This window comes from Ictidomys tridecemlineatus, chromosome 5, assembly GCF_052094955.1.
Source record: "Ictidomys tridecemlineatus isolate mIctTri1 chromosome 5, mIctTri1.hap1, whole genome shotgun sequence".
Lineage (NCBI taxonomy): Eukaryota > Metazoa > Chordata > Mammalia > Rodentia > Sciuridae > Ictidomys > Ictidomys tridecemlineatus.
Genome location: NC_135481.1, coordinates 178957940 through 178969975, shown reverse-complemented (window position 1 = coordinate 178969975; position 12036 = coordinate 178957940). Strand labels below are relative to the sequence as shown.

Genomic DNA, 12036 nt, shown 5'->3' with positions numbered 1-12036 from the left:
TAGGATCACAGGTGTGTGCCACCACACCCCAACAAATATATATATATATAAATGATGGGAGGGAAAGGGAGTGAGAAGGGAAATCGCATGGAAATGGAAGGCGATCCTCAGGGTTATACAAAATGATATATAAGAGGAAAGGAGGGGTAAGACAAGATAATACAAATGGAAGAAATGATTTACGTAGAAGGGGTAGAGAGAGAAAAGGGGAGGAGAGGGGAGGGGGGATAGTAGAGAATAGGACTGACAGCAGAATACATCAGACACTAGAAAGGCAATATGTCAATCAATGGAAGGGTAACTGAAGTGATACAGCAATCTGTATACGGGGTAAAGTTGGGAGTTCATAACCCGCTTGAATCAAACTGTGAAATATGATGTATTAAGAACTGTGTAATGTTTTGAATGACCAACAATAAAAAAAAAAGGAAAAAAAATAAATATAAATGAATATATATACACACACACACACACACACACACATTTTTTGCAGTACTAGGGATAGAACCCAGGGGTGTTTATACTGAGCTATACTCCCAGCTCTTTTTTTTTTTTTTTAATTTTTAAAATCCATCTATTTATTTATTTATTTTTAAAGAGAGAGTGATAGAAGGAGAGAGAGAGAATTTTTTAATATTTATTTTTTAGTTATTGGACACAACATCGTTGTTTTGTATGTGGTGCTGAGGATCGAACCAAGGCCGCATGCACGCCAGACGAGCGCGCTACCACTTGAGCCACATCCCCAGCCCATAATTTTTAAAAGTTATATAGACACAATATCTTTGTTTATTTTTATGTGGTGCTGGGGATCAAACCCAATGCCTCACATGTGCTCTGCCATTGAGCCACAACCCCAGCCCAACCCCCAGCTCTTTTTATTTTTTATTTTGAGATACCATCTTAACTACATGGTCAAGGCTGTCTTTCAACTTTTGCAATACTCCTGCTTTAACCTCCCATATTAGTGGGATTATAGGTGTATAGCACTTTTTTTGGTACTGAGATTTAACCCAGAGATGCTTTACCACTGATCTACTTCCCCAGCCCTTTTTATTTATTTATTTATTTTTGAGATGGTCAGGCTAAATTGTTTAGGGCCTTTCTAAATTGCGGAGGCTGGCTTCAAACCTGCAATCCTCCTGCTTTAGCTCCTGGGATTGCAGGTGTGTGTCACCATGCTTGGCTCATAGTTGTATTTCTTTTTGTGGTTACTGTTTAAAAAAATGTTTGTAGCTACTGGGTAAAGAATGGTGAAAGTGGGATAGCCTGAGAAAGGAGGCAATGAAATTATAGAGGTTTTCTTGGTTTTAAAAAATAAACTTGGGGCTGGGGTTGTGGCTCAGCGGTAGAGCACTGGGTTCAATCCTCAGCACCACATAAAAACATATAAATAAAATAAAGGTATTGTGTCCAACTACAACTAAGAAAAAAAAATTTTTTTAATTAAAAAAATAAACTTTTGGGCTGGGGTTGTAGCTCAGTAGTAAAGCACTTGCCCTGGGCTGGGGATGTGGCTCAAGCGGTAGTGCACTCGCTGGGCATGTGCATGGCACTGGGTTTGATCCTCAGCACCACATAAAAATAAAAGATGCTGTGTCCACCGAAAACTAAAATATTAAAAAAAAAAAAAAAAAAAGCAATTGCCTAGCATGTGTGAAGTACTGGGTTCAATCATCAGCACCATATAAAAATAAACAAAATACAGGCACTGTGTTTATCTACAACTAAAAATTAAAAAAATAAATAAACTTTGTTCTAGGCACCCGGGTGCACATTTTTTTTTTTTTTAAGAGAGAGAGAGAATTTTTAAATATTTATTTATTTATTTATTTTTAGTTATCAGCGGACACAACATCTTTGTTTGTATGTGGTGCTGAGGATGGAACCTGGGCCCCACGCATGGAGTGCACTACCGCTTGAGCCACATCCCCAGCCTCTGGGTGCACATTTTTAATCCCAGCAATTTGGGAGATTTGAGGCATGAAGATAGGAAGTTCAAAGTCAGCCTCAGCAACTTGGTGAGGTCCTAAGCTACTTAGCACCAAGTCTCAAAAAAAATTAAAAAGGATTGGGGATGTGGCTCAGTGTTCAAGTGCCTTTGGGTTCAATCCCTGGTACCAAAACAAAAAACTAGACTTTTTATTTTGAATAATTTTGGATTTATAGAAAAGCTGTGAAGATAGTAAAGAGTTATATATCCATGACCAATTTCCTCTAATTTTGTACTATAGTGCATTTGCCTAAAACTTGGTACATAAATATAAAAAAAAATTTTTTTTTGGTGGTACTTACACATGCTAGGCAAGCACTAACTGAACTACATCCCTAACCCCTAAATTTCAAATTTTCTTCAGATTTCAACAGTTTTCCTATTATTTCCCCTCTCATACTGGGGATTGAAAGGGATGAGCTACTTCTCCATCTCTTTATTTTTCACTTAGTGAGATAAAGTATCACTAAATTGCCTAGGCTTGACTTCAATTGGCAATCCTCTTGCCTCTGCCATTTTGGGATTACAGGCCTATGTAACAATAGTTTTCCTATTATTGTCCTGTTAGGTTCCAGCACCCACCCAGTCCTGATTACCATATTACATTTAGTAGGTTTCTTTTGACTGGGAGGTACTGGGGATTGAACTCAGATGCACTCAACCACTGGGTCACATCCCCAGCCCTGTTTTGTATTTTATTTAGAGACAGGGTCTCACTGACTTGCTAAGCTTTAAACTCATGATTCTCCAGTCTCAGCCTCCCCAGCCTCTGGGATTACAGGTGTGCACCATTGCGCCCAGTTTAGGTTTTTTTTTTTTTTTTTTTTTTTAGTTGAAGGTGGACACAATACCTTTATTTATTTATTTAATGTGGAACCAAAAGCCCCAAACGTGCAAGGCGAGCACTCTACCGCTGAGCTATAACCCCTTAGTAGTTTTTTTTTTTTTTTTAATAGACTATATACTATACCTATCTATACAGATTACATATAGTGTATGTTTGGTGTAAAAAATGTGACTTTTTTTTTTTTTTCCAATTTGCTGTTTTGGGCATAGTGAGCTATCACACACAAATCTTCCCCAAAACTTGTTGGAGTTAAGAGAATTTAGGTCATGATTTTTTTTTTTTAGTGAAGGGAAAGCGAGGAACGAGAGATAGGTAAGCGAGAAATGAGAGAGACCAGGCAGAGATATACATGGGAGTTTGTCAGAGCTGACAAAGTCCATCACGTATAGGAGAAAGGCAAATCAGTTCTGGAACTTTTATGCAGGAGGCTCAGGAATCACTGCTGGATGGGTCCTAATGCAGGCGGTTAAGGCTAGGGTGGTATGAGGGAGTGGTGATGAAGCCAGACTTAAAATTAGGTAGTCAGTGTAGTTAGGTAAATCGGGACTAATACTGAGTGAAATCTAAAATGGAGGCCATGTTGAGAATGAATTTCCAGAAAAGCTGAGCAACACTCGGAATGTTAATGTAGCCCAGGAACAGCTCCAACAGATTTGAAGACAGCCCATCCCAAAGAAATGTTAATGAAGCCCAGGAAACAGCCCCCAACAGATTTGGAGATAGCCCAAACCAAAGAAATGTTAATAAACAGCAAATTTGACTCAGAAATGCCCAGATTACTTCTTTGGCCCACCTGTGTCCCAACCCTTTCCACCTACATTCCATCACCAAAAACTATAAAAAGGGGAACAGATTGGCCCTTCAAAGGATTCCACCTCTTAGGTCCCCTTCTTCCTCCGGGAGAAGTCTTTTCTGCTGTCCTTTAATAAACTTCTAATTTTCCACTCTGACCTTGCCTCTGCGTGCTTCTCTGGTGTTATTCTTCAACATTGGGGAAGCAATGACTCCTCACCGGTCAACAGCCAACAGCGGTAACAGTGAGCCTTTCTCAGAAAGGCCCTTGGGTGGAAAAGGAAACTTTTTCCTTAAAATGGCAGCTGTCATGTAAGATGGCCGTTCAGATGCTAAGCAAGGATTGTATACAAAGTTAATCACAGAAATATTCAACGAGATACAGTGTATGGGGGCTGGAAGTGTAGCTCAGTGGTAGAGCACTTTTTTGATCTGGGGCCTGTGTTTGATTCTGAATACTGGGTACCGGTGGAGGTGGAAGGAGGTTGTACAGGATACAAGTGATACCGAAGGTTCTGATGAGTTCTTGCTTCCCTGATTTCTGAAATACAACACCAGAGAAGCACGCAGAGACAAATGTAGAGTGGAAAGTAAAAGGCTTTATTAAAGGATAGCAGAGAAGACTTCCCTCTGGAGGAAGAAGGGGAGCTGAAAAAGCAGAATCCCTGGGATGGAGAGGTCTTATCTTATTTTGTATCTAAGGTCTTCTTTTGTTCTACATACCTGTAAGAGGACAAAAGGTGGAAAACAGGTGAGACGCTGGGGCAAGGTAGGAGTGATCCGGGCTGGAAGGGCCTAGGGTGATTTGATTAGCACCTCTCTATTTGCTGGGAGCTGCTTCATTAACAGTTCTTTAGGATGGGCCAACAGTGGCCTTGGGGACATTAACATTTCAATCTCCCAGATGTAGTTCTGACTTCCCGGGCTCAGATTGGACTCCCTTTTCTTTAGACTCGATATCTGACCCGATTTACCTAGCTACACTAACTACCTATCTCTTTACATCTGGCTTCACAAGCAGGAGTATTTGAGTAGGAGTTACCAAAGTATCTTGAAATAGATTTTTCTATAACAAAATAATACTAAGATATAGTTGTGGAGCGGTTAGGGTGGATAAGGCTTCCTGGATTGAAACTTTGTTTCATGGAAAAAAAGAAGCAGGTTCTGGCTTTGTTAGGACATTATCAATAGAACCAGCCACTATTTCGATCCTTTTAAAGGTCAAAACAATTCTGCAAGGTAAGCACTATTTCCCTCTTTTCGGAGAAGCTGAGAGAATTGAAAGAATCTGCTCAAAGTCTCACAGAGAAGAACGTGTGCACCCAACTGGTAGCTTGCCTCAGGTCTGGCTTGGGAGCTAAGATTGTAAACACTAAACGAAAGTCTTCCCCACCAACTCCCGCAACTTCCGGGAGCTCGCCAGAGAACCTCAGCACGCCTGCGCAGTCCTGCCTCACGACGTCACCATCTCGTCCCGCCCCCTCCTGGAACGCGGAGCCGCTGAGCGGGCCGGCGGCCATTTTGTGAAGCGGCGTAGGAGGTGGTGGCTGCGGTGGGCTCCGGGAAGCCGTTCGGGCTGGGGCTGTCGGCCGCGGGGCGGAGGCACTCGCGCGGGGGGTAACTCGGGTCTGGGTTCTGGTGCCGCGCAAGTTCTCCCCGGTAAGACTCCCACAGCCCCGAAACGGGCGGGGCTGTGCGGGGCTCGAGCCGCCCCTTGATGGCCCGGGGCGGGGCCTTCGGAGGCCTCTGAGCCCGCCGCAGCGAGCGCCCCACACAAAGGGTTGGGGCTGGCTTGCGGGGTTCCTGGGGCTCACTTAACGTCTCTGCGGCCTGCGCGGACGCGAGGAGGGCGCGAGAAAGGATGAGCCTGCGTATCGAAGTGGGGACGAAGCTAGAGCGAGAACCCTTCGGTGGTCTGAGAGGAGGCAGCCAGAGCTGGGTACCTCGGAGGCCTGTGAACTAACGGGGACTGCAGTGAAAATACACCTACATCCCATGCATGGGGAAGACTCCCTTTGCCTCCAAACAGAGCAGAGGTTATAACAACACCCCTGCCCAAGTGGAGAGGTGATCATAGTGAGGACATTCTTTGTAACTGAAGTGTAAAGAAGGCCTTTGTGGCCTTCCAACAAAAGGGGACTACAGTCGGGACACATCAGGGAGGAGGAAGCTCATTCCTGTGAGTCCAGGAAGTTAAGTCTCAGCACTCGCCGCCTTCCTGGCTTGAAGGTGGGCTTATAATGAAGTGCTTTCAAGGCCCAGAGCTAAGGAGGGGCTTACTCTAACGTGTGTAGAAAGCTAGTGTTTTAAGCAGCACATTTACTGCTCCTTGGGAGGGGAATCTCTGGCACTATGAAGGAGAAAGTCCTGTAAGATGTGGAGGGTGGATGCTTTCGATGGACAGTTAATTGAGTTACTCTGAAGCTTGGCGGCGCTACTTTGCAGCCACGTGAAATGGGTGGGAGGGCCTTTGAAGATCTACAGGTTAGTGTCGGGGTTGGACTTAGAGCAGCGGGTTTGCATAGACTTTGTCTCCCATATGTGCTTTATGGTGAAAAATATGAGGAATTATAGTGTGGGCTACTCAGGATTATTCAATGCTAAACATTAATTCAACTAGGTAGTGTATATTGAGAATTGCAGGCTGTGGTTGGAGAGGTTTCTGGCCTTAAAACTCGGCTTGGCGCTTGTGTCCCCAGAGAAGACCTAATGTAAATGGGGGCACCTGGCAGGAGCCATTTTGTATCATTCAAGATTAGGATGATGCCAATCAAAATAACCTTCGGGGGTCGGGGGGAATGTGGCAACTGAAGGCTTGTGGAAGGAAGAGGTTTGTGAATGGAGTGTTTATCTTAGAGCTTCTTGCCTGCATGGTTTCAAATGGTGTAATTTTTGGAAAATTCAGTCTTAACAACAAGAATTGCTTGGGACCTTGTTAAGTAGTGTTGTTGTTAATGTATTTCAGAGTATTTGCCGTTGGGGAAAAAAATCCTGCAAGTCTAGACATGTAGGTTGTACTTGTTTTTGAAATTGGTAGTTTTGATGGAATGGAGATTTTTGGATTTGGTGGAAAGTTTTGTGTTTGTGCATTTTTGTAAGAATAAAAAGTTTGGAGAAACTGTTACAGGTGATTCACATGAATCTATGGTGATTTTTTTTTTGAAGGAAATTAAATGTTTGGTATGCTTATATAATAGTTCACGATCTGCTTAGTATGAATGATTTGGCAGTTTACCAAAACAGGGAATGCATTTTTATGTCACTTTCTTATGTTGGATTAAATGTTGGTTACATTGTTTATGATTGTAATGAATAATTTCAATATTTCTTATATTCAAATCCAGTAGGTGAAAAATACAAAGCTTTAGAAACTATTGTGGTAGTTACTTATAATGTGCTCTTACAGTACACTTTAGACTTTTTTCACTTTGATATGTCAAATATTTTGGTTGAGAGCATAATGAGATTTTGGGGGTTGTTGGTACAATTTTCTAGGTATAAAACTTGATTTTTGTAGATCAATGTGTACCGGATGCTGGAGTCCAGTGACAATATTGGTATTGCTTTTATTCCATTTTGTAGAGGGTCACTTCATTATTCAGTTTGGTTGTTTTCTTTTGTAGGTGTAGGAAGAACTAAGTATCAGTAATTGGCTGCACAAATGATGCTTTTAGCTATCTCCCTAAAACATGGAGACTGTTGTCAAGTTTTATGTCTAATGCTTAATAAATATTCATGGATATTTGTTAAATATTTAGGTCAACCGAACAGAATAATAATTTTAACTGTGTAGTTTTGTCGGACTTTACTACCACCCTTTGGTTTGCAGAGTTTTGGTTTAAAGCCAGCTTTTCAGTCCTAAACCACAGTGAGGGTGAATGTGGTAGGTTAGGCTAGGAATATTTTTACTTTGAAGTGTAAATGAAGTAAGAAAATGAACATTTTTGTTGAACTTTTGGGGGGGATTAAAAATAACAATATTAAAGTCTTGCTGCCTTTGAGTACTAAATGGGAAGTTAATGGGAAAATTGATCAATGTATTATAAAATGAATACATCTTCATCAGTGTCAGAAGAATTTTTTCATTATGAATGATCCCATAATCTTAAATGTGCTCCATTTGGTGATGGGGATAAAATCAATTGGATGAAGCTGTGGTAGTTTCATAATGCTTTCCATAATGTGATTATGATTATACTCCTTATAGTGTGCCTATTGTAATCGATTTTCTGCTGCTTATCTCTGATGTGAAATGAGGTGTTGCTGTGTTTTTTTTTTTGTTATTAGTGTTGTTTCTTTTAGATCTGACTGAAGTACCTAGATTAACTGAACAAATATTCACTTCTGAGTGTTTATTACAAGATGAAGAGTGTAGACGATCAAGTTCTAGTGTGTGTCTAGACTTGATAAAGAGATTTATCATTTTATCCTGAAACTCCAAGTGATTAGAATGACTAGTAAATCAGAAAATCTTGTCATAATATGCTAAATTTTTTATAGCAGATATTTGTAATTTATGTATAAATCAGGTAATTGTTGTGCTGTGTTAATGTCCGTGTTAGTGTATGAAATGGAAAGTATACTAGAGCAAACTTGCTTGTTTTAGATCTTCTCAAATGTATTAGTGGATTAATGGTAAATCAGGCCCGTTTTCTTTCTGCCTATGCTTCTAGAATTTGTATAAGTAAAATACATATTTTTAGGGGGGTGTTGCATAGAATTGTTTCTCTTGTCCTTTTAAAGTCACGAGAGCTTAAAGTGAATGGGATGAATTTTTCAGTTTAGAATCCTGCATTAGATTGCTAACTGACATTAGCTTATAGGAATGAGCAGGTTCCTGATACCACGTTAAATTATTGTGATCTTTACAAAGTATGGTTTTGAAACAAAAATACTTCAGTTCTCAGAACCTTCTTTCCTTTCACCTTGACTTCCTGCATACTTTGGCTTGGGATGGAATGGGGTTTCTCTTTGCTGAAATAGAAGAGAATCACAAATTTATATGTGGATTGATTTTCGTATTTTTAAATTGAACACAACTTAAATGAGGCATTTGTCAAATTCAACTGGGTTTTCAACCTTTCTTTGTGGAATGAGAATTTTTTTTCCTAATAAAATAATTTCAAACAGTCTTTAGAAATTTTTGTGTAGATCTTATAAGTTCCTTTGGGCTTGAGTAGATGATCTGGATTTGTCCTTCAGATGCCTTCTTGGTTCTAGAAGGAAAGAGGCTGAGGAATCTGCTTCCATTGTATTGAGACTTTTTGAATTAGAATCTCCAGTAGGGATCAAATGTTTTTCACAAGTAACTTAACTAGAAAATTACCCTGCTTCTATAGCTGCTAGAGTGGACGCCTTTTAGAAACAAATATTGCAGTAATTTCATGCCCTTCTTTATAACTTTATCTGAAGCTGCTTTTTTCCGTCGTATTTCTCTTTGTGAACCTTAAATAAATTGCTAGATATGGCTTTCAGATGAAGAGCCTTAAAACCCTTTAGACTTAATTAGAATAGATTTGTACAATGTCAAAGATTAATACAATGCTCTGGGCTTTTGAAAGTGTTTATAACATTTGCATAGCTTTTTGGCAACTGTTCTAAATTTGAGTAGTTGACTCAGAGACATTTAACTTGTCCTTTAGACAAGTTTGGAATAACACTTGGGATTTTTAAAGTTGGTTTTACTTTCTGGTGATGAATATTAAGCTCACTAGTGATAGCTTAATCTTGAAAGATATTAAAAAATGAAATTCATTCTACTGTCATAACTAATTAGAACAAATTTTAAAAATGAGCATCATTTATCAATCTATTGATGATCTTAATACTGAACAGGAGCAATCTTTTTCCTCTTCTGAATTTAAAAAAAAAAAAGACCTTTTGAACCAGATGCATTGGCACAGTCTATAATAATCCCCGTCCCTTGGGAGGTTGAGGCCAGCCTTACAGTTTAGGGAGATCCTGTTTCAAAAACTAGAAAGGGCTCAGGATATAGCTCAGTTGGTAGAGCACCCCTGGGTTGATTCCCCAGTACTCCCCCCACCTACACTGTGACCTTTTGAATATAATTGTCATTTGGTCATGTATGTTGCTTGTGAACATAACTTTGTACCATTTTAAATAAATTCTAGTGAAAGATGTGTGGTCTGTTTCTTAGTATGTCAGACATTGTTAGGGAATTTTTAAAACAAGATTTTTGGAACTGTTGTGTTATGAGAAAAAAAGTATTTTTCCTGAATATGTTGAGCCCTAGTGGAACTGGTCATCGTAGCCAAAACTTTCATTATGTTTTGTGATCTTTGATATTTTAATGCGAAGGAAATTATATTGAAAGAGTAGTTGCAATAATTTCCATGAATACCCTTGAATTGACAACTTATTTTGCCAAATAATTATTGTGTGAACTTGGTGCTTTTTCATCCAAAGTTTGGTGGGAATATAGGGAAATAGGTAGAGGTTGGACTTGTTCTGCCACCAAGTGATAAAATCATTACCAGTTGTGAAGCTGAGCTTTGTTTCTGTTGATTCATTCTTGGGCTAATTCATGACATGTTTGTGAGACATATAAATATATAGATATTTTGAGAGACTTCTATGCTTGAAAAGCAGTACAATTAAAAGTGTATTTGGGAATTTGGTGTCTGCTTTCCCCCCCTTCCCCCATGTGCATTCCAATGAAGTTCTCTGGTGGTTTCAGACTCGCTGCCTTAATATACAGTTCAGTGTGGCCTGTGCGTATTGTTTTGTGTTTCCTGCATTGATTTTTGCCTCCGTTTATTCTCTATTGCAGTCTAAAAGTTGGTTTTAATTGGTTGCCCACAGGATTGACTTGGCCTCTACTTCTTGTTAAGAAAATACATCTCTTGTTTAATCAGGTAAGAGACTTTGAATACAGGGTTTGTTTTAATACAAAAATAAAATGAGATACTTTGTTAAGAAAACATAAAAATATGTGTAGTGGTGAAATTGTTGTATGTGTGTGTTTACAAATTTATTTGAGGGTTGGGGTTGGGGTAAATGGGTACCTTGAATAGTTTTGCTTCCTTTGAGGGCCAGTTTTACATGGATGCATTTCTCCTGCTACATTCTTTATTGTTAGGTAGTAAGTAAATTTACCCCCTTAGTAGCTTTCTAGATGACGTACAGATACAGGTGCTTGTTATTGGTATGGATATATGTATATATGTATATGTGTGTGTGTATATATATATATATATATATTTATAGTCCCTGGAGGTATAGGTATAGACAGTGAGTTATGTTGTAGAGTACAAATTTTAGACTTTAGATGGAAACTTAGCAAATTTAATATAACTTTTTTGTTAACTAAGCTAGACTCAAGATACGTTGAAATGACTTATCAAACAGATGCCTATTAGTAGCAGAACAACAGATGATAACTCATTTTTCAGAACCTAAAAATTGTTTTCCTCTTCACATGGCTTTATGAATAAATCTTGTGCTCTTCGATTTAATCCTCAGCCCCTTTCCTGCTTGTAATCTGAGGCAGATGAGCATGTTTTCATTGTAACCTTGTATAGACTTTCAGTAAATCTCTTCTCAGCAGAAAATGGTTTAAAGACTTAACGAGTGTGTCATCTTGCGGTGTGTTTAATTTTTGTGTACTTGAGGCCATATCAAGTTCCCATTTTATTGTCTGAGTGCAAATTTACATCTCTCTCTCTCAAGTTGTTTTGGGTACCTGGTTTACAAACCATGATGTTTTCCCCACATAAAGTGATTAAATATTTTTTTGAAGTTAAACAGGAATGCTATCTCACTTTCCTACATTTGAAAAACTTCCTTTTAAACTGTTTAATAATGTAAGAAAGTTTGTTGGCATAATTTTTTTTTAGTGTTAATTTTTCTTCTTGACTCTTGTAAATAAATGAAAAACTTTGCCCATCTTCCCCAAATTTGTAGTGCTTTATGATGATTCATAAAGAGCATTTTTTATTTGCCAGTCCATCTTTCTGGATTAAATTTGAAAATAACTTTTATTTTGGACTGGGATATAGCTTAGTGGTAGGTAGAGCACTTACCTAGAATGTGCATGCAAGGCCTTGGGTTTAATCCCTAGTACTGCCAAAAACAAACAACAACAAAAACAACACTTTTATTTTTTATATATAAGTGTGTTAGAAAACCATCAAAGTAAAGTAATATATTTCTCTTCTTTTAGAGATGGAGGTCTTGGCTATTTGCCCAGGCTGGTTTTCGTGCCTCAGCCTCCTGAGTAGCTGGGGTTATGAGTGTACACATTATGAGTGCATTCAGTTTATTTCTCCTTGTATGCAGCAGTCAGAATATTGAGATAGTTATAGATCTGATTACATTATTATTAGTATTCATGTAATACTTTACATGGAAGAACTCCTTTCTAGAGTGTTTCTTAAACCTTATA

At 38.9% G+C, this 12036-nt stretch overlaps 1 protein-coding gene and 1 long non-coding RNA gene across 4 annotated transcripts in view; one reads left to right on the top strand and one right to left on the bottom strand.

Annotated features, from left to right (window-relative positions):
- Window positions 1-4211: 4211 nt before the first annotated feature.
- On the bottom strand, window positions 4212-5131 carry LOC144378116 (uncharacterized). Its single transcript, XR_013439661.1, has 2 exons — window positions 4937-5131; window positions 4212-4355 (listed from the first exon to the last, which is right to left on the bottom strand). It is a non-coding gene; the product is annotated as an uncharacterized LOC144378116 (long non-coding RNA).
- Window positions 5132-5150: 19 nt separating this feature from the next.
- Window positions 5151-12036, top strand: part of Cpne1 (copine 1) — a 34871-nt gene continuing 27985 nt past the window's right edge. The window contains exons 1-2 of one of the 3 annotated variants that reach the window (XM_078051682.1): window positions 5211-5291; window positions 10455-10507. The gene's annotated coding sequence lies outside the window, so the exon portion shown is untranslated. Of the gene's footprint in view, window positions 5292-10422; window positions 10508-12036 lie in introns of all 3 variants that reach the window. The other 2 variants (XM_078051680.1, XM_078051681.1) reach the window with 2 other exon arrangements.